Raw genomic sequence first — 24,660 nt, forward strand, 5'->3', positions numbered from 1 at the left:
TTCTTTTGTTCGAAACAATGAAATTCAAATCAAAACTAACATCTCATGGTATGAATTGTGTTCATAGTGCATCCAAACCTACGCATTCCCATTTTTGAAACCCCTTTTTGCTGTTACCAAGATAACTTGTAGTACCACTTTTTCCTCCTAGTAGTATTACAAATAATGTATTTTTCATATACTTTTACTACTGTGATCAGCTTGCTAGAGAAAAACATTTTAGAGAAACAACCCACTCTTTAACTGCTTTACAACAAGAACTGTCTTTATACTTGACCTTGAGAAGTGCTGAGTCTTTTCTTTTCCCCAGTGACCTTACAGGATCAACTTCATTGTTAGACTGTAGTAGCAATTTTTAAAAGTGCAGCTAAATGTAAATACTGTTCCCTGTGATTACAAAAAAAAAACCCCAACACCAACACATTGAAAATTGCATTTTGAACCAAACCTGGTAGATAAAATATTTTACTAATGCATTTTCAATTTTTTATTGCACTAAAATTGTTAAATGATCTGCTATAGAAGTCGAGATGTCTAATTTTAAATTCTCTTTCATTCTTTCTTTTATCAGCTAATCTCCTCTGCTATATTCATAGGAAAAAAGGGACAAAGTATGCATGTCTCCTGTATTTATTCTTATTTGCAGAAAATACAAGTGGAAACTGAGAAACTGCATTGTTACTAAGATACTAAACTTGAAAATCCCATCATGAACTGCATACTGGATGTATAAATACACGTATGTGTACGTTAAAAGAGGGTGTTCAGCCGTGGAGAAATACAAGCTTACCTCCAGGCTCAAACCCTTAATGTACAATTAAAACAAATTGGGTTAGTGCTCGCTTTCTTTTAATAACAGGGAGAGTTCTTAGACGCATTATACTAAAATAGAAGTCTCACATTAAATCAAATGAAGGAGCAGAAAAAGCTCCTTGCACAGATTACCAGACAAAGTTCTAACTTTGCTTCCTAGCAGAGTAAAATGTTTGGGAATGTATCTAATCTAACACACCCTATAAAACTGTGCAGTAGTCCCTGGTATAACAGTGAGCTGTATGGAAGACAGAGTCACATCTCAGAGCAAAATGCCAAGATTTCAGTCTGCAGTCCAAAACTGCCTCTTTAATTTCTAAATTATGAAGCTGTGTATCCATTTTGGAAAGTTGGTAGGTAGCCTTCTCATATACATGTACAGTAATTTCATTACATATGACCCCCTGCAGTGGTAATGGGCTTTTTTAAAAACATACCTTGACTTGATGATGAGAATATTTTGCTTTAAAAATAAGTCATATATTTAATTTTTAATATGGCAGGCATGGCGTGTATCCAGGGGTGCAGGCAGTAAGTTTACCCTTTACAATTTGTAGTCAATCAGACTTTCCCAAATGAAGTCCCATAAATATGAACATACATTGCTTGTTTGTTTTCTTGTCTTGTTTTTGTTTTTCTAAGTTTCCTTTATTGGTATCATAATAGTATGACCAAAATATAAGGAAATAACCATACCATATTAAACACAGGAATACGCTTTCACAGTCATTTATTGTGCATAGCTAGTAAACATTTCCTGGCAAACAATTTAGAGAGTCCATAAATTCCATCCTAACGCTACTTCCGTAGCTAGATGCAGTGCACCATACACGAGGGTATTAGCTCAGTCTCTCTCATCCGGAATGGGTGGATTGGAATTGAAAATTCCCCACCCCCCCATTATAGCACCATATGTCTCGAAAGTCTATCCTCTCTCAGGGCAAACGGTTCCTCTCAGATCCGCCTGACGGATCACGACTGAAACACTGCTGTCCCTCGCTATTTAATCCAACAGCATTTCTGAAGTAGCTATCGGGAGAGCACAGCGAGCCAAGCATCCCTTTGGCATTAGTGGCAGTTCCCCACGCAGAGAATATCAAGGATATGGAATAGCAGAGGGAAAATCTACCACACCATTCCAATTTGTATGGAAAATTTGATTGTCAAGCAAGGGGTAGGGAAAAGAAGAAAGCCTCTCATTCCAGCAAATTGAGCAGTGCTTATTGATTCCTGAGTTCCTTATGTAACTGGTTAATCAGTGTTAGTAGACCAGCTTTGCAGCATTTTCAGAGGTACTGAATCTATAAGAATTTCAAACAATTTTCTCTAGATGTCTTATTGAGGTGTTTATAGGTTGAGGGATTACTAGGGGAACAGTTTATCCATAAAGATTTTGGGTGGATTAGATTTCTGCTCAATATTTTTCAGATCTTTTTCTGTGTGCACATCAATTTATAACGGGAAAAAATTTCCTTTAAATAACACTCTAGCCATTTGATATTTGAAAGAATTTGTGTGAGATGATCATGTTAAGGTAAAGTTCATATTGTTATTTGAAGAAACTAAGCAGACATATTTCCACCAGTTTATGTCCTTATTACAGGTAGACATTAATATCATTCATGTTACAGGTATTATTTCCAGATTATTTTGGATTGAAAACAAAGAGTTAGCAAAAATCTGGACTCCTTCCAAATTTCCAAAGACCAGCTCAAAAGCTCAAAGGGGTTCAGTCACCATGTCAAAGTTCTGTTTTAAGATTTTTAGTTTTACAGGATATTAAAACCTCTCCTGTGTACTCCTTGAGTCATAATCTGAGGAAGGGTTATATGATAACAAAGGGCAGAAAGACTGTATTTCGCTGTTCATGAAAGACTTCTTGGTTTTTAACTCCCTGGTTTTAAAATTCTCTTTCGTTTATTTCTATTGAATGGAACAACTTCTTAGTTACCAGTTTCATTATATATATTTAATAATCCATGTATATTACTGTAATCTTTCATCAAATGTGCTATCCTTTGAAATATTATTATGTGAACAACCAAAATTTTAGAACAAAAAGTATGATGGATTATTGCACCTTTTGAAAATAATTAAAATTACCAGGACTTCAAGATCTAGAATTTTAGATTTTTTTGCATGTGTTCTTTGCCCAATGCTCGACAGCAGACCTTGCACAAGCATCCCTGGCTACTCATCTTTACAACCTCCCTTTACTTCCTCCTATTACCTCTAAGGCACCGAATCCTTCAAGGGTACTCTGAAGAGAAGTAGTTTGTGGTCTTCAATTTGCTCGACTTATTGTCAGATGATAAAGCTCCTAATTTTTTTCCTGGATCAGGACTTCTGCCAGCTTCCTTTCATTGTGCATATGGGCAAACAGAGCAAGAAGAAAGATAACACTCCGTTTGTTCAGCACAACTCCAGCAGTCATTTTCTCTTTTATGTTTTCAGTGAATCTGATTGCTGGCAAAAGCTGCCAGAAAAAGACAAGTCTGATCAGAAAGAGTATGAGCAGAGAAAGTCCAGTTTCCCAGATATGTAGCCTCAAGGACTATTTTGTACTGGTGATAGGGTGTATCAGCCACTGGGCTTGGTCAGCCTCGGCCTCTCTCAAATCATCCAAATGTTCCTGCACATGTGAACATCCCCTAATAACTCTTGTGGTGTTAATTCTTGTCTGATTGGTACAATAGGTTATTTCTCATATTTAACATTACACTCGTGTGGTTATATGGATTTTTTTTTCCTTGACTCTCCTCATGGTACAGAATACCAATAACAAATTAAATTCACGTGTTTTATGTACATTACATAGTAGGAAATAAATCTGTGTAGAAAATGTAGCTAGTTCCTGTGCTTGCAGAGTCGCTCTGCATTTATTGCATTGAAACCAAATTGATTGTTAATCCATTTTAATACTTATTTTATTCTCCAAATATGTTTGGTGTCTCCTTCCCAACTGCCATATAAGTCAGTATTGTATGTTCATAAGGCACTGGCAAAAAAATAGCTGAAAACAGGTAAGATACTGTGGTTTTGCTGATAAAATGTTTAAAATTCTACCAATTAATTTTAGATGGTGACCAGTTGAATTATCAGTAATCTTTTAATACAATTTCTGTAGAGATCTTTGCTGTGCACTGAACGGGAGAGCTTTGCATCTAAATGGGCAAGAGAAAGGGCAAAAGAAATTAAACCAGATCATTATAAGGCAACTATACCTAAAATTAGAAACGTATACTGTAGACATTCAGTTCAGGTCTGTCGTTAAGAATAGTCTGCTCACGACACAAATAGAAATGCAATATTCCTCTTTAAAAATGTTTCCAGGAAATCATGTAGCAAGAATTAGGAGATGTATTCCCTGAAAACATTCTTATTTAATACCATTTTTAATAGGTTTCACCCTCTTAAAGAATGGGATTAAATCAGGGTGAGGTAATGGGGTGTTTTGGTCCACTTAGCGAACTTTACCATGAGGCTAGTGGCAAGTTAAATTATTATAATATGGAACAGCATTTTGTGAAGAAAGCTTCTGAAAGTCTAACAGTTTGAGTGCTACTGACTTCAAAGAGTCTGGAACTTCAGACACGATTTCCACAATTTTATAATTTGTTATAATTGTAACTGCATTTTCAGTATGTTTTGTATTTCTGCTTAAAGCATTGAAGTGAGCAATCTGCATGTGATACTGTAAATAAAGAGAGGCTACGAGAGACCACTGTGACTACAGGTTCACACTTTACTCCTACCAAAAAACCGAAAGAGCTTCTGTGCATTAAATCTTTCACACCTCTCAGTAACTGTGTCAATATTTTTAAAACTACACTTTATTATGAAGCAATAATCTAAACTGTAGTTGAATCAAGCTGGCATTTTATGTCTTACTCTTAATGCCTCCTTTGAAAGATTCTCATTGCCGCCACATTTAAATAATAATTTTAAAAGTCTGTATTTCTTTCACACAGGTCACAAAATAGCTTAACATGTTAAAAATGCTTACAAGGTATGGAATAGTATTAAATGGGAAACCTCAGAGTGTCCATAATAAAACAAATTAAAAATGATGCTTTCCCTAACTGAATCCAACAAAGAGGAATTGTCTACAAGACTTCAGTCTAGTGACAGAGGAATCACAGTATTAAAAATTAATTGCTTGTGTGCACATAGCTAAAAATCGATTATATTTGTTACGAGGAAATGCATTAACATCCAATGTTTATATTTGTTGATATAAGACAATCAGTTTTTACAAAGTTGACAGCGACTCTGAAACAGTTATATGGAGAAAGTGTTAAAGAAAAAATTGATTGACATCTTCAGTCTGTTAAAGTCACAATCAAGGAAAACCTTCTACTCTTTTTTTGAAAATAATAAAATGACTTTGTATGTGAAAGTAATACTAAAAAAAAACAACAAGCAAACAAAAGGGAGGAGAAGAGGAAAAAGTAACAATTAATGTAAATTAGAAGCTGGGAATTATAGAGCATTTTTAAAGAAAGCCAAATATCACAAAGAGAAAACAGAGACAGGGACAATATGAGGACATTTTGAAATTACATTATGAACAAAAAAAATCCTTACTAAATGGAAATAACCAGGACTTTTTGTAATAACATTTTAAAAAAGGAAAAAAAGCATTCTCAAATACTTTTCTTCTGCATTTTGGGAAAAATTGAAATGATGTATTCATATCAGATGAATATGATGCTCTATTTCAGTAGTTACACAGGAGTACGTTAAATAGCAGCTAATAAAACTAGACATTTTTAAAATCAGTAGACCCGAATAATTTGCATGGAGGTATTTTAATACATTTGGCAGAGAACCTGTCTGCATGGTTAGTGAGGATTTTTAGTATATCCTGGAGAACTAGGGAGGTTCAAGAGAACTATGTAAAAATTTTTGTGAACAGTTAAAAAGAATAAATGTGATGACCTAAATGTCAGTAAGCATTTCAACCACACATTGATCTAAAGCAAAATAAGGAATGGCTCCTAGGAATATTAGTTCATTTTAATCAAAGCAGTGAGAACAGAATTTTCTGGAAAACCATCTTGCCAAAGCTAACTAGATATCACTTAATAAGGGTATAAATTTGGTAGGATAAAGGTAATTTTAGTATTATTAAATATGTAGAGGAATATTGGAAAGTCTTTTCATTGTTAATCATAATATTTTGATGAAGAAAAAAATTTATTAAAATCAATATTGTACCTATTAAATAGAGTCAAATCTCAGTCTCAGCCATGTATTAAGTGGAGAGAAATAGTCAGTGGTGTTTATTTTAACAGTGATCCACAAACGCATGACCCTGTCACTTTTTTTTCTATCTGTGACTCTTCTATCAATTATAAAAAAATATATTTAGAAAGTTAGCATTTGAAATTATTGAAAGATTAATAAATAAAGAGCACGTCCAGTCACTGTGAACTCAGATTGCTCAGGAAACTGACCACAGTTAACAAATGGTAGATTTCGATCCAGAGAAAGATAAGACACTGCTATAATAACGAAGACTATACCACTGCTACAAGGTAGGGACCCTGCTCACAGACTGAAGTCAGCCTGAAAAACGCTGAAGAGCAGATAATCAGTGCAAAAAACTGTGAGTACAAGAGGGTAGACGCAAATCTGAAACAACCCATGGGCACATCACCAGAGAAATATACAGTATGGTTGTGTTACCTCTGTCCTTGGCACAGACGCAACCAGTTCTGGAAATACTGTGACCACAATTCAAGAGAGGTTGTTGAAAAATTGGAAAAGGTTCAGAGGAAAGCAACAAGAATGATGAAAGGAGTGGAAAACATTCCTTGTAATGAAAGACTCAAGGAGCTCGATCTATTTAGGTTATCAGAGAGACATTTAAAAAGCTACTTGATCACAGCTTGTAAATAACTATGTGAGAAACAGAAATTTGATAACACTACAGTTTTCAGTCTGGTGACAAAGGTGTAACAGAAGCCAGTGGCAAGAAGATGTAGTTGGAAAAATACACCGGAAGGTTTAAATCAAGATGGAAGATTTTTTTTTTCTGTTAAAATCACACACACAGAGAAGAAAGAGTAATTCAGAAAAGTTCTGTTGCCTCTTACATGGGGGGCAGACTGAGAAGATGACCATAATAGCCTTTCAGTTTTATAGGCCATGAATCTACGGCTTCAATTGCAGGCTTCTCCGCTCCGTATTTTCTTACGCCATCACTGGGCAGATCCAACCAGTGGAAAGTTAATCGGAACCAGGTGGAGCCTGCTTTTTGCTGCACAAGGGAGATTCCCCCTGAAGCTACATTGGATAAGACCAGGATTTGACTGGACCAAAGGAATTAATACAGTATGAAGAGTGTGTGTCTATTATATTGATGCCTATCCTTTCTAGTTATTGAAAAATGTATTGATATTTGAGTGAGTAGAAAACACAGGGTTAAGGGGTAAAGTACGGTAAATTTTATGACAAGTGATTTTAACCCCCCACACACCTTATCGGCTCCAGAAAAGTAAAAGGAAATAGAAAATTACACACAAGCACCTAGGGCACTGTTTAGGCGAGGTAGAGTACGGGAGAGCGAGCTAATTCATTTCGCCTGATTTTTGTGCTTTTGAGAGTAGGTCAGGTCCAAAAACTTTGCTTTGACCACAGAAGTTTTTGAATTAACATTGTTGTTATGAGAGACTGCAGGAGGAGGTGGAGTAACAAAGGAAAGAGAAATGCTAACGGAAAAAAACACATATAAACAACATACCATATGTAGGACACTCACCATATGCCAGCCTCACTTTTTTGCTCTCTCTCTAATGTGGTCCAATAATTCCAGTCATCTAGAGGGTTATTCACACTGTCTACCTCAGGCATTTGATTTAGGTCCTTTGAATTGCAGCAGCACCCCCTTGCCTACAGCCCCCCGGCACCTCTGTCTTGCTGCCAGCTACACAGGCAAGTACAAACACCTAGGTTTAGTTCTTAAAACTGTGCCTAAGTCAGATATCTAAGTTAGCCTAAAGCTATTGTATAAATACCACTCTTTCCTATTAAAATAAAAAAAAATAAAAGGAAAAAATCACTGCTATGGAAAAAATTACTTGTTTAAACTACAGGGATATAAAAGTGCAGGAAAGTTTACAAATTCAAGGCCAGCTCCTTAGCCAGCTCATACATTGGCATTCAAATAAACAGGGTGACTCCCATTTGCCCTGGCAAAAGTGCAGCCTTCAAGCTGGTTTTACAAATCAAGTCAGCCACCTGATTTTGTTGGGAAATGCACATATATTTTCATAAAATACAGAAAATATTACAATGTAAGTCCATTGAAAAAAAACAACCAAGCAAAACAAAAACAAACAAAAAAACCGCCTCCAAACAAACAAAAAACCAAAACACCTCAGAGGGAAAAAAAAACCTAAAAAGAGAAAGTTGTGTAGGAAGTGGCAGCTACTGCAGTCTGCAGAAAGCACTTCTTTTATGAGAGCATAGAAAAAGTAGCAAGAGATCAGCAACAACCTCAACAGTGATTGAAAATAATGTACTTTTGTGATGAAGTCTCTTACTTTCCTTCCTAGATAAATTGCAGTTTTATTTACAAAACACATTTTAAATGCTTTGCTGCCCTATACTAGCTAATAGCGTTACTATTACTTCATTTTTATCATGTGGTACTGCAACAAGCCGAAGTAAGCACAGCATGCGGATCTCAGCTCAGCACAAAGCTAGACGTTGCACAATAGCACAAAGGCAACTTTGCATAAATGTTGTTGAAAGACAGTGAAGAGAGAAGAGGAAATTCTGCATCTTTAGTGCTATGTCTTTAATACTTATATATATCAAAATAACTCTATATACTCCTGGAACCTTTCTGTTAAAATGTCTCTAACTCTAGGGACACATTCTGTGAGGCTGTTATGCACCATTTAAATGTGAAAAATGCTCACTATACTTGGAAAAAGATGTGTGATGTGAAGTGTTTTTAAGAATAATTGAATGATTTTGTGATTCATTAAATGCTTTTTTCCTCAGCAAGCAAGTAATGGCTTTTCCACGAAGCACCCAAAGGGTGAAAAGTTAAACGGTTAGAAGGAGTAAAGTGTCCTCGGGAAGAGGATCATTTACAGTGTTTTTTGTTTTATTTCTTATCTCTTTTTTATTCCAAGACAAAGAACAAAGAAGGAGGGAAAAAACTGAGCAACTGTGTGTAGGAAATTAAAAAGATGGAATGCTGGGGACGAAAGCATACGTGGCAGTTGTCTATTCTTTGGTTTAAAAGGAAATAGAGAAAAATTGTGGCACCTAAGTTTTATTGAATATGGCTTCATATACATATTCCTGCTGAGACCATGGGATCAGTTCTTTTATGGGAGAGAAAAAAAAAGAGCTGTTTTCATATACCCAATATATCTTTAAGCCAAAGTGTAAATCTTCAGTTTCTTCCCTTTTTTTTTTTTCCTTTAAAAAAAATCTAGGGAAACAATACACACCTTGACTTCTGCAAAAATGATCTCTGGCACAATCACAAGACGCCTGCTTAAGTAATACCCAGAAGGTAACTCCATGCATTCCACTGGCCAGAAATAATTCACAGCACGATGAATCCACAAGAAAGTCAATAGCATATTATAACGCTCTTAGGGGAGCTGTAGCTATAAGAGCAATGTGAGGCAATGCCTTAGCATGAGCTATCACTTTATATATGAGCTGTATACACGAGCATGAATTATATTACAACATTTGACACACTATGGCTTTTGATCTACTATGACTTATGACCTCTGTCCTATTGTGACATTTATGCCTAAACCTGTAGAGAATAGTTCAAACAATAGAACATACATGATAGATAACCCTTAGATAGGATAAAAGTGTATAACAAATATAAACACTCATGCTCAGGGCAATAGCTAGCCAAAAACTGCCAACGATTAGGAAGATACTTCCTCTGGGATATGACATTATGAATTTTCTTGCACCTTCCTTTGAGGCATCTGGAGCCAAGGATACTAGCCTAGATGGCTCACTGGTCTGATTGGGTATGGCAGTTCTAATACTTCTGTGAACATATGATAGTGTGGAAAAATTCAGCTTTTATGGTTAATAGAAAGTTCTGCATAAGATAGGAAGGAATCCTTGACCAGTGATAAAATCCTTGCGAGCTTTCAGCTGAAAAGCCAGTTGAACTTTGTGTAGATTCTGTTTCTACCCAGATCAACTGTGATTTCCTGCTGATTTCAGTAGGAGCAAAAGAAAAACTGCAAAGAAGCCCCATATACTGTCTTGTATGGGCAAGCACGCAGAACCCACAAGCAACCACATTTTATTTTTAATAAAAAAAATAATAATCCCTGTCGATCTGGGGTTTCATGGGGTTTTTCAGATAGCAAGGGTTGCACTTACTTCCCTCTACAGGAGGGAGAATTTGAAGACAATCTTTTACAGCTCATGTGCTAGTCTATTTTTTTAACAGCTCTGATTCATTTGGCCTGTTCCAGCAGCTTCCAGCTGCAATCTTGGACTCCAAAGACTGGCTTCCTGATCATCAGCTACCTGGCTCCACAGAACAGTCCAGGGACCAGGCATTCAAATGCAATTAAATTGCTCTCCAAAAGAAAGCTGGAGAGCAAGAAATAGTGCTGGCATGCTGCAGAAAAGCAGGAAGACAAAGAATCAACTGACAGTCTATATAGCATAAGACCGGAGTCGTTGGCTAAAATGTGGAATTATACTGCATCTTGGAAAAAAAATATGGACCATAAAAGCAGATATGGAATGAAGGTCTCCTTAAGGCCTTGGCATAAAAAGTTTTCAGCATTTTTCAACAGCTGGATATAGACACATTGGTAAACTTTTATCATAAATCATATTTTTAACATTACTGCCATAACTTTAACATCTGAATTTACTATATTTTTATAAAATATAGTAGCTATAGCTTGTCTGTACCAGCTGTAAATGAGATTTTGTTTAACTAACCTGATTCTAAACCAACCAAACAGAAAAGAGGTTTTTGGATAAATTTTCAGTTGTGCTAAAACCACATTTATTTTAGTACAGCCCTCATTGATTAGTTTAAACAAAATAAGTCACTGAACTTGTATCTGGACCTCATAGACCAGGATTTATATTCCTTTGAAAGAAGTTAATTTAAAAATCAGGGACATTCACACTGGTATGGCAAGATCCTGTCACCTCAGTTAGACTGAACCTCAGCCCTGTGGGAACTCTGCTCTTGCATCACTCAATACAAAGGGCTGAAAAAGGGATCACTCTTCAACAGGTGAAGTCTGCAGTTGCCACCTCCATCTCTGCCTGATTGCCTGGTTGTAGACTGGGAAGCATTTCTGGAACGGTACAAGGAATTTACAGTGAGGAAAAAGCATTGTAGGACAGAAAGATAATGTATTAAGCAAGGCCTAGAGATTGGCAAATCACCCTTTCTGGCGGAAAATTTACACATGCACAAGCTATTAGTACTGTTTCCTTCATATGGTGAAATATATGACCCCTAGCACAAACAAGCCTCAGATGATACCTGTTATCTACACATGCCCTCATACATAGATATTCCTGATGTGTCATTCTTGATATGTTGCAGGAATGATGCCCAATGGTGTTTGTTTGAAAGTGAACCACTGCAAACAAGTTGGATGGACCAGCTTTTGCTGTTGTACTCTCCTGATAACTCCTGTTACAGGAGATAGATAGAAAACAAAGCTGGACAACTTCCTCTGTCTTAAAATTAATTAAAACTATATGACAGAAGCAAGACAAACTCTAAATAAAACTTTATTAATTTTTCCCTGAAATTTCCTTTTTTTCAGAAGCAGAACTGAGTATTGTTGTGCTGGCTCAGAATCACATTCTGAGTTGGAAGGGACTCACAACAATCATCAAGTCCAGCTCTTAAGTGAATGGCCCATACAGGGATCACACCCATGACCTTGATGTTACTAGCACCATGCACTAACCAACTGAGCTCATCTCAAAGTGTGAAATAATACAGCAGCATTAGTGCTAAAAGATTCAGCATCCTGAACTGTTTCACCTGTGTAACTTTAACTATTTGTAGCTTAAAGACAAAATGAAAACTTACATTTGGAAGAAGCAGGTACTTCCAACCACAACTCATCTGACTTATTGCAGATACCTACTTTGTATAAGATTGAGCCATTCTCTAGTCTCCTGTGACTCAATCTCCAAGCGGCTTTTGGCCAGAGGCCAGTTAAGACACAGTTCTCTCCACTCCATTAGAGGAGTCACCAGAGTCCCCAGAACTGTTATGCTACCATATACCGAATCTATAAATATGTGGATTTTCATTATGTCCTATTGATAACATAGCTAAGGGACTGAAGTGCACTATTATCTATATATATTTAAAAAACACATGGATTGTAAAATAATAGGCAGTCAGCAGTGCACGCCAATCTATTTAGCATGAATTGAGACAGAGATGCATTACAGAGAGAAAACTGACACCGGTAGAGTTTCTATTTCCCTTATGACACTGAGCACGAACCTTGCCTCCAGACCCTTTGTCTTCACACTTCTCTGACACTGTTCCTTTCCCTATGTTCCTTTTGTCTCTCCACTTGTCAAACTGTTGCTCAGACACCTGGTGTTTTTTATAGATTTCCTACACAGTGCTTTGGAACTGTGCATTTTTGATCTCACTGATATATGAACTGAGACATTATATTGCGTTTACAGGAAAAAAAGTTAAAACTTAGTACATATTCAGAGCAAAATCAAATATCATAATCTGTTTCCTGGAAAGTATTTGGTCTGTGTAAATAGAAATTTTATTTTTTCAAGACAAAGTGGAAAAAACAAACAAACTGAAGAACACAGTTCATTCTAGTTGAGTCAAAATATGTTTTTAAAAAACGCTTCCCTTGCCCAATACAAAGAAACGTACACAGCATTCTACTGAAGCAAAATAGTACGTTTTCATGGCTATGTAAAAGAAGAAATAAGGGGTATGATTCACAGAACTGAAGGAGGACTCACACTCTTACTTTGACATGGAATCAGGGCTGCCATTCATGCCAGGTGAGAATTGTGTCCGATTGCCTTTTCTTCACATTAACGGGACATAAACCTGTATTAGCCCTGTTCAGTGCCTTCTCTTAAAAATGCTTTTGTATTGATGGTCAAGAAGGCAGCTGAAGTGATACAATACCTACAAATACTGAGAAATAAGAGATCTATAGAAGTGCAGGTTAATAAATTAATTCTGTAGAAAATTAGTAAAACAGTAAAATTAATGGATAAGTAAACTGAAATTACAGAGGGAATTCACTAAATAAATTACAGGAAAAGATAGAGCTTACCTGTTTCTTTACAAAATCTTTCACTAAAACCTCTTAAAAAAATTTAACAGCTTGAGATAAGAAACAATGCCTTCAGCGCTTAATTGGTCAAAGGGACACAAAATAATTAAATGGTTAATTTTAAAATTAGAAGAAGGTCCCAGAACAAAGTAGTATAATAGATACCTATGGAATCATGAAAAGGGTAAATAAGGAATAATATTTTTTCCTCCAGTTTAAAAACTAGTGGGAATTAAATAACCAGAGTAGGTACCAGCTCCAAAAGTACCTGAGAGAGATAGGTCTTCATACAAATGGAGCAACAGAAGATGCAGATGCTAGAAGTTTGCCACGGTCACCAGTTAAATTCATGGCTATAACCAGCAACTATTAAACATGAAACAACACTGTGGATGAATATGTTCCTGACCTATAAACTGTCAGAGTCTGAGCAGTTTTTTAAAATATCAAATTTGTGCTTGTTCATTTGTGGTTTTTTTCCTTCCCTTCTCCTTTAATTTCTGTCTGTTGCTGTCTATTTTCAGTGGTGTGTTATTGACCTGCAGAATCTCTGACAGGATCCAGACAGTTTCTCTTAGAAACGGTACTGGATCTCTCTCAGGCAGAGTTAAGATGGGTTTCGTTTTCCTCTTTATATATGTCCAAAGTGTCCATAATAGTACACCACTATATGCAAGTAATTAGTATCTCTGCTATAGACACAGACAGACCAGGGCTTGCATATTTGGAGGAGTAATTAGTTCAGGCACATCACAGGTGACTACTGGTGTGTTAGAGTAGCAGTTAGCTCAGGTAGAGCATGGTGCTACTAATGTCAAGGTTGTATTTTGATCCCTGTATGGGCTATTCACTTGTGACCTGTATTACTTGTATGGCTACTTCAAATTCAGAAGCAATTTGAGCTCATTTCCATAATGCTGCACCCCCAGGGCTGCTCTGACTTAACTCAGATGGCCCAGAGGCACATTTCTGTTCTGGATAATACTCATACACTATAACAAATAAGTGTATATGTATTGAGTCTAGTCCACACTGAGTATAGCTGCCACTGTAGTGGAGATATCAGTGCTGTAAGATAGAAGGCCTTGAAAGGCACACCTTCCAAACACTCTAATACTGCACACAGCAGGAAGAAAGGGACAAATTCTTTTCACACAGGTGTTTCTAAAAGTGGTTGAGACAGGATTTTATTTTAAAATTTTCAAAAACACAATTCCTTCTGTCTGATCAGCATAGCTGATTCTAAGCTCATATGTAGGCAAAGAGCAGAGTACCACAAGCAGCATATTTTATGCTACATAAATGCTCCCGAAATGGAGGAAGTGGAAGTGATGAATTAAGTGAGAAGCTTTTGTTATGATTCTTTTAGGTTTTAAGGTAAAAAATTGAGAATGGATCTCCTTGGAGAGGAAGGAGAGAGAATGGCACATCTAAAGGATGCAATCGATCATCCTAAACATTGGTAAGTGACATTTCCTTAGGCAGCTGATGGCTAAATATGTCTGGATTTTTCAACTTGTGCTGGTACGACAAAGGAGTCTTATGCCCTCATTTTTTAAAAGAATATCCACAATTCAGTGAGCATAATTTAGTCTACAAGCTACTGGTACAGTTGTATTAGCACACTTAGCTACATAGCATTTTCCTGTGTGGATATTTGAGAGGAAAGGATTTTTTGTTTGCTTGTTTGATGTATGTTTTTTATGGATTTTATTTAAGATGCCTGTGATGTGTTAGAAAGCATCACGTGCATAAAGGAACTGCAGCCCTTCCTGTAAATTCAACAAACTGGTATATGCTGAAAGGAACCTCCGAATGATTTACCTTTTTCACAAAGAGAGGTGAAGAGTAGGAGACGGGTGGGAAAACAACAGATTTTTTAAATTATATTAACACTCACTACCTGCAAAAGCATTTGTAGAGAGTTACCCAAATCTCCTGTGGGCATTTCAGCACAAGTCCAATGCAGAAATATACCAGAAAGGAATGACTAGTTGATTGGGCTACAGGCCAATCTCAGCTACAACTGTATGGTATCATAAAACACCTTGGCCCCTTCCACAAGAAGTAATAATCAAGTCTCCATGATACTGTATTCCTGAGGAATGTGGTTTTTCCAGATAATTTTCATTTTCTGAGTCACTGTTAATTTTCTTCAGGTCTAAGTACAGTTCACATTCCTGTTACAAAGGGCAACACCTTAAGAAAGTATTGAGATAGTCAGAAAGCAATAGGAAAAGAATGCTAAAAGAAATTACTTCCTCCGAAAGACACCCGCAGTTGCCTAAGTGTTTTAAAAATATGACAGGTTCAATTCAGCCAGAAGGTTCAGAGAACCAACCAACACTCTCCTTGGTTTCCTCTCTACAGTAGAGCCCAGAGATCCCCAAACAAGTCCCAGCAGCAGCTCGCACCACTGCCCCACTCTATCCTCTTCAAGGCTCTGTCCAGTTGGGAATGAATGTAGTGTCTTGTTACTAAAGTTATTGCTTTAAGACTCACCACCATTCACAAGTCAGTAAAAATCCCTCCCTGTGACTAATTCTAACAACATAAATTTTTAAAAATAAAAAATCCCACAACTATATATTGCTATATAAAGTTGTTCCAGCAATTATTTTAATTATGTGATTAAGAATGGGCACAGTATTATCTTCCACATGTTATTAGAATGCACAGCAGTAGTCCAATGCTTACAAAGATTTACATTTGTGTTGGAATAATATTCATGAATTGGGAATTAAAAATCTCACTCAAACGTGCCTTCACACAGTTGGCCAAATAAAGCAAAGTTTTTCAACAAGGGACTTCTGTGTTAGAGACCTTGAAAATAATGACTTAACAGCATGCTAACTTGTTGAAAAGAATCTCATCAGAGGCCTGTCCAGCTATGACATGTTATGAATTTACTTTGGACTGAACCAATGGGCTGAGGTATGCCATCAAGATGAAGGAATGCAACTTGAAAGATATATATGTCTGTTTTAAGTAGGAATGTTCATTCATTAGCTCACTGCTTCATTCACTAAGCTGTGTGCAAAGTGCTGCACAAATGAATGATTCAATACAGATGCCTTTAATACACCACATAGCAGTAAGAAGCAAGGTACTTGCCATCATGACTCTCTTGGTGAGACAGGAAACCAATTTCTTCATGGCTGCACTGGAAGCCTTGAAATGGAGGAATACAGGCTGTACTGGGAAGAGTAATCTTTAACCAAAAGTAATCTATACATTAATGGTCACAATCCTCCCTCACATCTTCAGTGTTATGAGTTTATTTTGGGGGAGCAAGGGATAGAAGAGATGAGTTGTTTTGAGGTCCAGGCTGAGCAAAACTGTCCAGAATAGCAGCTCCAGGGGCCACTGAAATAATATACAAGCTTTCAGAGTGCAAAGTATGCTAAAGTAGCTCATACAGTTTATTTCCAGATGTTCCCACCCTCAGAGTATTTTCTAATGATACAGATGAAATCTGTAAAGACTTCCTCTATGAGACTAAAACTATGCAGAAATGAACAAAACATGTGCAGAATAATTTATTAGGATGTAAAAACAGAACAAGTAAACAAACAAACAAAATCATATAATCCCTGTATTTAGAACAGAAATTAGCAAATTTGCACTATTAATAAAATCATTTATCAAAGTTCACAGAAAGTCTTTTTTTCCACCTGGAAATTTCCCAAGCTCAAAAAATATTCTAAGTAGAAGAGAAAGTTTAGCAAATGCCAAACACTGGCAGAAGAAGCGTAAGAGGAAGCAGAGAAAAAACTAGTCAATGTAAATGATAGAAGCTCTCAGGTAAAGTATTGTAAAGTAGCTGTCTACTTGAAAAAGTTTTCAATTTTAACACTGTCTTGTTGTTGAAGTTGTAATGTCTGTAATGAACATTGTTAAGCAACCACAAAATCACAGAATATGCTGAGCTGGAAGGGACCCACAAGGGTCATCACGTCCCACTCTTAGTCCTGCACAGGAGACCATCCCCAAGAGTCAAACCACGTGCCCGAGAGTATCATCCAAATGCTTCTTGAACTCTGTCAGGCTTGGTGCTGTGACCACTTCCCTGGGGAGCCTGCTCCAGTGCCCAACCACCCTTTGGGTGAAGAAACTTTTTCTAATATATAATCTAAACCTCACCTGACACAATTTCAGGCCATTCCCTCAGGTCCTGTCATGGGTCACCACAGAAAAGAGATCAGTGGTTGCACCTCCTCTTCCCCTCATGAGGAAGTTGTAACTGCAACGAGGTCTCCCCTCAGTCTCCTCTTCTCCAGGCTGAATGGACCAAGTGATCTCAGCTGCTCCTCATACGGCTTCCCCTCAAGGCCCTTCACCATCTTCGTTGCCCCTTTGGATGCTCTCTAAGTTATACTGCAGTGACCAAAACCACACACAATATTCAAGATGAGACCGCACCAGTGCAGAGCAGAGCAGGACAATCCCTTCCCTTGACCGACTGACGATGCTTTGCTTGACGCCCCCCCCCAGACATTTTTGTGAATCGTTTTGTTAATGAGTCCAAGAAGGATATATGTGTTTTAATAAGAGGGCTTGAAATATAAACAGGGGCATTTTCTCAAAATGAAGAAGAGCATAAAACCACATATAGTTTTGGTCACTAAAGAGAAGTCTGCCTGCTACAGTAGAAATGAAGACAGTGCATCAGATAACATTATATACAGATTTGAGCCAACAGAGTTGCATTTTGGCCCATATGTTTAGAACATAAAATATAATGCACATTTGAATCTATGAGTCTTCCCAAAAATTGCTAGATGACACTAGAGGATTTATATTACTTAAATGAATAGACATGCCATTGCTGCTATAAAGCACTTTCTCATCACAGACCTTAATGCTTTCTCATTGGGAAAAACAAACGAAACAAAACAGCTACTACAAAGACACAAAACAAAACAAGGGAACCCCAAAAAACTCCACAACCAACCAAAATAAAAAAAAAAACACAACCCCCAAAGTCTTAATATCTGTAATCTTTCCTTGCAAAATATTGTAACTTAATATATCCATTTAACAATGGAGTAGAATGAAGTGCCTGATTTAAGAAGAACAGAAGACCATAAACACACATGGTATATTTGTATAATTTTTTTTTTTTTTCAATCAGACCCATCTGCACTCCAGCTCTTTTTAGAATAGCTGAAGAAAAACTCTCTCTGCCTCCCTGGTGCATACAAAACCATATATAAAATTCAGTGGGTTTTGAAGTGGTCATTGTGTTTGATTTACATGCTTTAAACTTAATTCCAACTTATCAGTAGAAATTACAAAGCAAATTAGACAGAACTGTACCTAGTAAAAATTACTTGAATTGGACAAAGTAAGGAAGTCAGAGGAAGGCTTAGTATCAGAAATATGATCTTTTAATTGTCAGTAATGCATTAAAACCAGTGATGCTTTCTTCTATTATCCCTTCTATTTTCCCTTTCCACTTTATTTTTATTATGATAGCAGTATTCATAGTACATATGTGTTGTCTTTTTCACCACAGTGTACCCTAGTTACTTTTTCCTGGCTGATTTTATAGCCATGAGATACCTTTTGGTCTTCCAACTTGACCTGCTATATAAATTATAGACCAGGACACAGCAATTTCTGCATCAGGTGTCTTTTCTGAGAGATATGTTACAGCTCAATTTAAGAACTGCAACAGATGGAAAATCCAGCACATTGCTATGTCAGAATTTGTTCCAAACATTAATTACTATCACTTGATATTTGTGCTCTGTTTCCAGATCAGAATTGTCAAAATTAAATTTCCAGTAGTTCCATCTTTATCATTAATTGGATAATGATCAAGTAACAATAATAATTTAAAAAAAAATTAACTTTAAATACTTTATTAGACTTCATTTGTAACAGAACTGGTCAATGAAATCTTTTCCATGGATGGTCTTACAGACTGTGACTAAGTCTCCTTCTAACCTAAAGTAAACTGGGCTTCTTTAGTGTCTCAAAATGAAGCACATTTCCTAGACCTCATACCTTTCTTGCAATCTTCTTCTGAGCCCATTCCAATTTGTAAAGGTCCTTCACAAAGCATTAATGCTAGAACTGGACAGAGCATTCCAGGAATGTCCTCACTAATGACAGTAACAGAGGGAGTATCACCACCTTTATTCTCTTGCTTAGACATGAAAGGATTGCATCTTACATTTTAATCATAACATTATTCTTTTAGCTTAGTTTCATATTTAAGTCTTTTCTAGAGGATTCAGCTTCCCAATAATAAGTTTTATGTAAATTCTTTTTCCTTTGGTCTCAGTTTTAGCCACGTAAAAATATCTTGTTGTAATGAATTTATTGTAATGAGTACTCCAGGTTAACTCATTCTTCTTTCATCATCATTATTTGTTCATTAAATGCTTTTGTCACTTGTAAGTTTTGCTATTGATAATTGAACATTTTCCAGATTTGCTAAAGATATTGCCTGGTATTGAAAAACAGATCTTCACAGTACCACACTAAAAATATTTTTCCCTATTTGACTATAAGTCATCTATACTTATTTCTTTATTACCTCCATTTTAATCAGTCTTTTCTACGCTTTTTAACAGATTTTTCATTTAAAATCTTAGCATTCATTTTCTGCAAATTCCCCAGCATTCTGTAATTAAAAAATTATTAGTACACTGAAATAAATTACCTTAGCTTTAGTTTAAGTCTATTGCCTGATACTGCCCATTTGGAAAAAAAAAAATATTTGTTCAGTTTCCAGCTACTGATGGGATAGAAAATACTTTACATTAGCTTTAAGGTAGAAATAGATCTTCCTGTCTTTTCTGGAAAAACAGATATGTATGAGCACATCTGCCTTTTGCACATAGTGATCCATGTTTTTACTATATTCGCTGAGTATAGGATTTGAACCATTAATAAGATCTCACTTTTTTATATATACTTAATGTATTGTTTCTTGTTTTCCTCCATCCTTTACAGAGTTTTTTTAAGATATTTTCAGCTTCCTGTATCTATTGTCTATATTTCCCCAGAGTCAGTTTTAAACTCACTGCTATTGCTCTTGTTTTTGTTATGTGAATTTTTATTGCTGCCTTCATTTTCTTCTTAACCAATAGGATATTTTTAGGCTAAAGATGTCTTGAAAGAATTGCTAAGTAGTGTGTCTTTTGACACAGATTTATCAAATCTGAATTATATTTCATATTTTCACGTCTAAATGTTTCCTGCCACATAATTTTGCTCACAGTTTTTCTCAGCCTTGAGAAACCAGTTTTCTAAAAGACAAAATATACACATTTCTACAAAAGTATTGCCAAGGCAGATATTGGCAAACTGCACAGATTTTTCTGATGGGAAAAAAATAACAATCTTGCTCATCCTTTCCATAAAATACATATCAAAATAAAGTTAACTCTAGAAATATTCTGGGTTGTTGGGGGATTCTTACTTTCCAAATTAAATTAATAATGTTTTGTTTGCTTTTCAAATAAACATTTAGCAGTTTAATTAATTGTTTGCACTGATTTGTCCTAAGAAAAGCTATATAGTGATTTAGAAGTTAATCATAAATTCAAGATCTTTTAGCCTGCTTTAACTCATGTCCTCCGCGATCTGGAAAATGTCCCTTAGTCTCTCTGTGGCTCAACTTCCCCATCAGGAAAACTGAATTAACAGTTTTCTAATATAGATAGATATTATGTGTATATGCACAAAATTATGCGATATCTAGGAAAGTATGCTAAGAAAAGCATATAAATATCTCTGATTAACGGATCTGTATCCACCACAAGACTAAGTGCAGAAACACGATAAAACTGCAACCAGTGTTCCTTTGCTATTTGCATTTTGAAAAGTACAGTTTGGAAAAGTCAGTTTTGTCTTTGTTTCACTTCAGAAGTTCTGAACATCTTAATGAACATCTTAATTTTGAAATTAAAAATTACATACGCATCCAAAAAGCCAATAGGACTACGGATTTTTTATTTCCTTTCTTTCTGTTTGAAAATCTCAAAACATCATAAAAATAATGGATAAATACCTTCCATAGGGTATTTTAAAGTTGTATTTGTAGCACTGTAATTAATTTAGAATCTGTGGATTTTCTGACTTTTCAGTGAAAGTCACGAAAAGCAAACTTAGTATTTTTTGTCCTGATCTTCTATTTAACTGAACCATGTGTTAGAGAGTCTGTACAGATAGATGATGTGACAACCTTGCTAAATAGGCTGAAAAGCATAACTTATTCCCTCCAAAATCAACAGTGAACTGAGATTAGATTCACTCAAAATTAATGGCCCAGTAATAATTTATGTGCTTTGAAAAAAAAAAAAAAAAAGACTAATTACTTGGAGCCAAACAGATATTGTCTCTTGGAGATTCACTAGTGGAACTGGACAGAAAATAGAGACATGATCTTTACAAAATGACAGAAAATATTGAATGCAAATGTGAAATACTGGTTGCTACAAGCCTTCAAATTCCCAGTTTTGTAGCTGATCTGACAAGCAGATTTGTCCTTACACGTTTAAGTGTACATAGGACAATGGCTAATTGTTTTCCTCAGGCCACCAAAGATGTTTCCTCCACTGTTTCTTCAGAAGTGACTTGCTCAGATTTAGATCCTCACATCATGATCTCTAAATATTTTTTTCCTTTAGAAAGAGAAAACATTTATGGGTACATCTGACACACAGACATTTCAGTTTCTCAAGGAAAGGTTTTGTCTTATTTCCTACCAATTACCACATATTTTAATTCAGATCAGAATACATATCATATACTTCTAAAGTACACAAAGTTCAAATACAAATATCTTAGACCTTAGCAGAAGATCCAGATTTTGAGTGCTGAAGTATTTCTATTCCAGCTTGAGGTTATGGGCAACAAAGTACTGAAAACTTCAGTGTTCACAGGTGGTTTGCATGCATGTATGTGTGCATACAACTAATTTTCACAGGGTTAGATAAAAATAAACTTATAGAATCAGGAACTTGGCTACAAATATCTACACTTATGAATTTTTCTGTTTGGCTAAAAATACCTTATTAATTTTAGTTCACTAAAACACAACCTATCGGTAACTTGATCCATTTTGAGTAGCTATACTTAAAACCAGTGTTATGCTTTCAGTACTAAAGACTGATAACTTGATAGCTCCCCAGGGTTTGTTGGTTACAGTTTAAGTACAGAGTTGACATTACATGCTATTTTTCTGAAAATCCCAGCAGTAATACTACAACTGAGATACTGGTATTTGAAGATATAATCAAAGATTGTTAGAGTGTGGATATCTTCAAACATATAGTATCATTCACTAATTGCAATTTTATTAATTTTCAGGTCCCTTTAATCTTATGAAAATGGAACTATAAAACTGAACAAAAACAGCAATTCAGAAGTATTCTTTGGGCCAATGCAAAACCTGCCTGGATTCTGTCATCCTTAGTCACAGTGAATAGCAGGCTACTCTGTAAATAGTCCTCATTATTTCAATATGAATAAAGGTCACCCAATTTGGTGCTTAGGGATTACATAATTTTTCATCTGCATTTACCAACACTTTTAGAAAACATGCATAACTCATTCATTCTTGTTTCACAGTTGAGAAGCTGGTGTAAACCTAGATCAAATGACTTATCCTATATTGTTCAACAAGGCAAAGGAAACCAAGAACAGAATCTCATTTATTTTTCTGAACAGATTTCAATAGAACAGGGTAGCATTCCATAAGCCTTTCTTTTGGCTTCTGTGTCATTTCCGAAGAGCTATATTTTGAAGAAAAGACGCCTGCTGTATCTGTTATTATTGTCATTTCTTAGCCCATCAATGAATGGAAGCAAAAATGCTGTCTGATCCCAACAGACTCTTATTCCAAATGCAGAAGAAAAAGATTACCATAGGTGGCAAATCTACGAATCTGAATGATTTAAGACTTTCATGCAGATTAATGAAATCTTTTATTCTATTTCCCAGAATTTATGTGTTTGTTTTCTCATAATAAAGGAAGTTTCTAGCTTCTGGTTGTGAAGATAGCCTTGACAATGTAAACCAACATACTTTCATCTTGTTGAGTCCTCATCCTCACCAGCTAAAACAATAGCATCAAGCAAAGTTAACTTCCCCCATTCATCTTGCTGGAGTGTCCGCCTGGAAGCAAAATATGTACACTTAAGTACCAACACTGTTAACCAATTCACTGCTTATTATCAGGTTAGAAATAACTAGTCAGCACAATTAGACAGTGGGTGGATGTTTGTGATGTTCTTGACATGCTATCACTTGAAAATGTCGAATACATTATTGATATGAAAATAGAGAACAATTTACAAAGCTAAAGATATTTTTCTAAACTAAGTATCTGTTTAATGCTGCCCCCCTAAGTTCTGGAATGTACCTCCTTCTTCTGCATATCTAAAACTTTCTCAAACTTAAATGACTCTTAAGATTTCTTACCTACTCCCTATCTCGAACTTTGGTGGTCGATGACCAATTGCTGCCTGACTGCGAGAATCCTCTGACATGACAGGGACTTCACTTCATATGTATCTTCAAGTTCTTTGAGAGAATGTTAAGAAAGAACCATTCAAAATTTGCCCAAAAGCACATGGATACTCATTTATTCTGAACTGATTGAAACAATCAAGCAGAAATTTTAAAAAAACTACACTAATGTTGTCCTTATAGTATTGGAAGGATGAGAGAGGAGCCAAGAGGATCACACACAACCTGCCCTGTCTTCTAAAACATAGAAATAAAAATAAATAATGTTCAGTTTTTATACATCACATTTTCTGTCTAGAAAGAAAAACACATTACTGCTTGCTTCTGCAGTGCTTACTGCATCCATTTTACAGAAGAAACCAAGGCATTAGGCTAAAAAGGTGATTCAGCAGGAAAGCAATGGCAAAGATGGGAAAGGATGCAAAGTTCCAAGACAGATCTCAGTGTACTAAATCAATCTGCCTCTGCTCAGGTGATATCTCAAGCACACACTGCAAACTCTATTAACAGCTGCTTGGAAAAGAGCTTATCTGCCTTCTAGCCCCCTTACTCTGAATGACTGAATTATAGCATGAACCCAGAGCCACAACATCAAATAGAGAGGCTGCATTCCACCTTTGCTACAAGAACATAAGCAATGCTGCTATCTATGTGTCACCAAGCTGCCAGCCTGCCAGAGGAAAAGGCTGGCAAAGGAAACCAGCCCTTACAACAAAACTCTTCATAAAGTCCCAGAACAATGCAAATGGACCATCACAGGCACCAAAAAACCATCACTGATTCCTCTCTCTGTATTTTGCAGTGTACTTTGCTTTAGACAAGGAGCAAGTTAATCTAATTAGTACACACAGCAAGTACCTGGTTCCTTGAAATGTTTCCCACTTCCCTTTTCTTCTTACCTGTATTCTTTTGCTGGACATAAATTTATTGGTAGCTTTTTTCAAACTGTTTTTCTGCCTGTGTCTTCCTGCCTCTGACTCTTTCTTGAAGACTCTTTCAGATCAATATTTTTTACACTGGAAAGGCAGATAAACAA

At 36.1% G+C, this 24,660-nt stretch overlaps 1 long non-coding RNA gene across 1 annotated transcript in view; it reads left to right on the plus strand.

Moving 5' to 3' along the window:
• Positions 1-23,040, plus strand: part of LOC113945342 — a 28,798-nt gene extending 5,758 nt beyond the window's left edge. Inside the window, exons 3-4 of the long non-coding RNA XR_003527051.1 lie at positions 14,506-14,598; positions 22,464-23,040. This is a non-coding gene — a long non-coding RNA (uncharacterized LOC113945342). The remainder of the gene's footprint in view (positions 1-14,505; positions 14,599-22,463) is intronic.
• Positions 23,041-24,660: the final 1,620 nt, after the last annotated feature.

The sequence above is a fragment of the Corapipo altera genome, unplaced genomic scaffold (assembly GCF_003945725.1).
Source record: "Corapipo altera isolate COAL_440 unplaced genomic scaffold, ASM394572v1 44, whole genome shotgun sequence".
NCBI lineage: Eukaryota > Metazoa > Chordata > Aves > Passeriformes > Pipridae > Corapipo > Corapipo altera.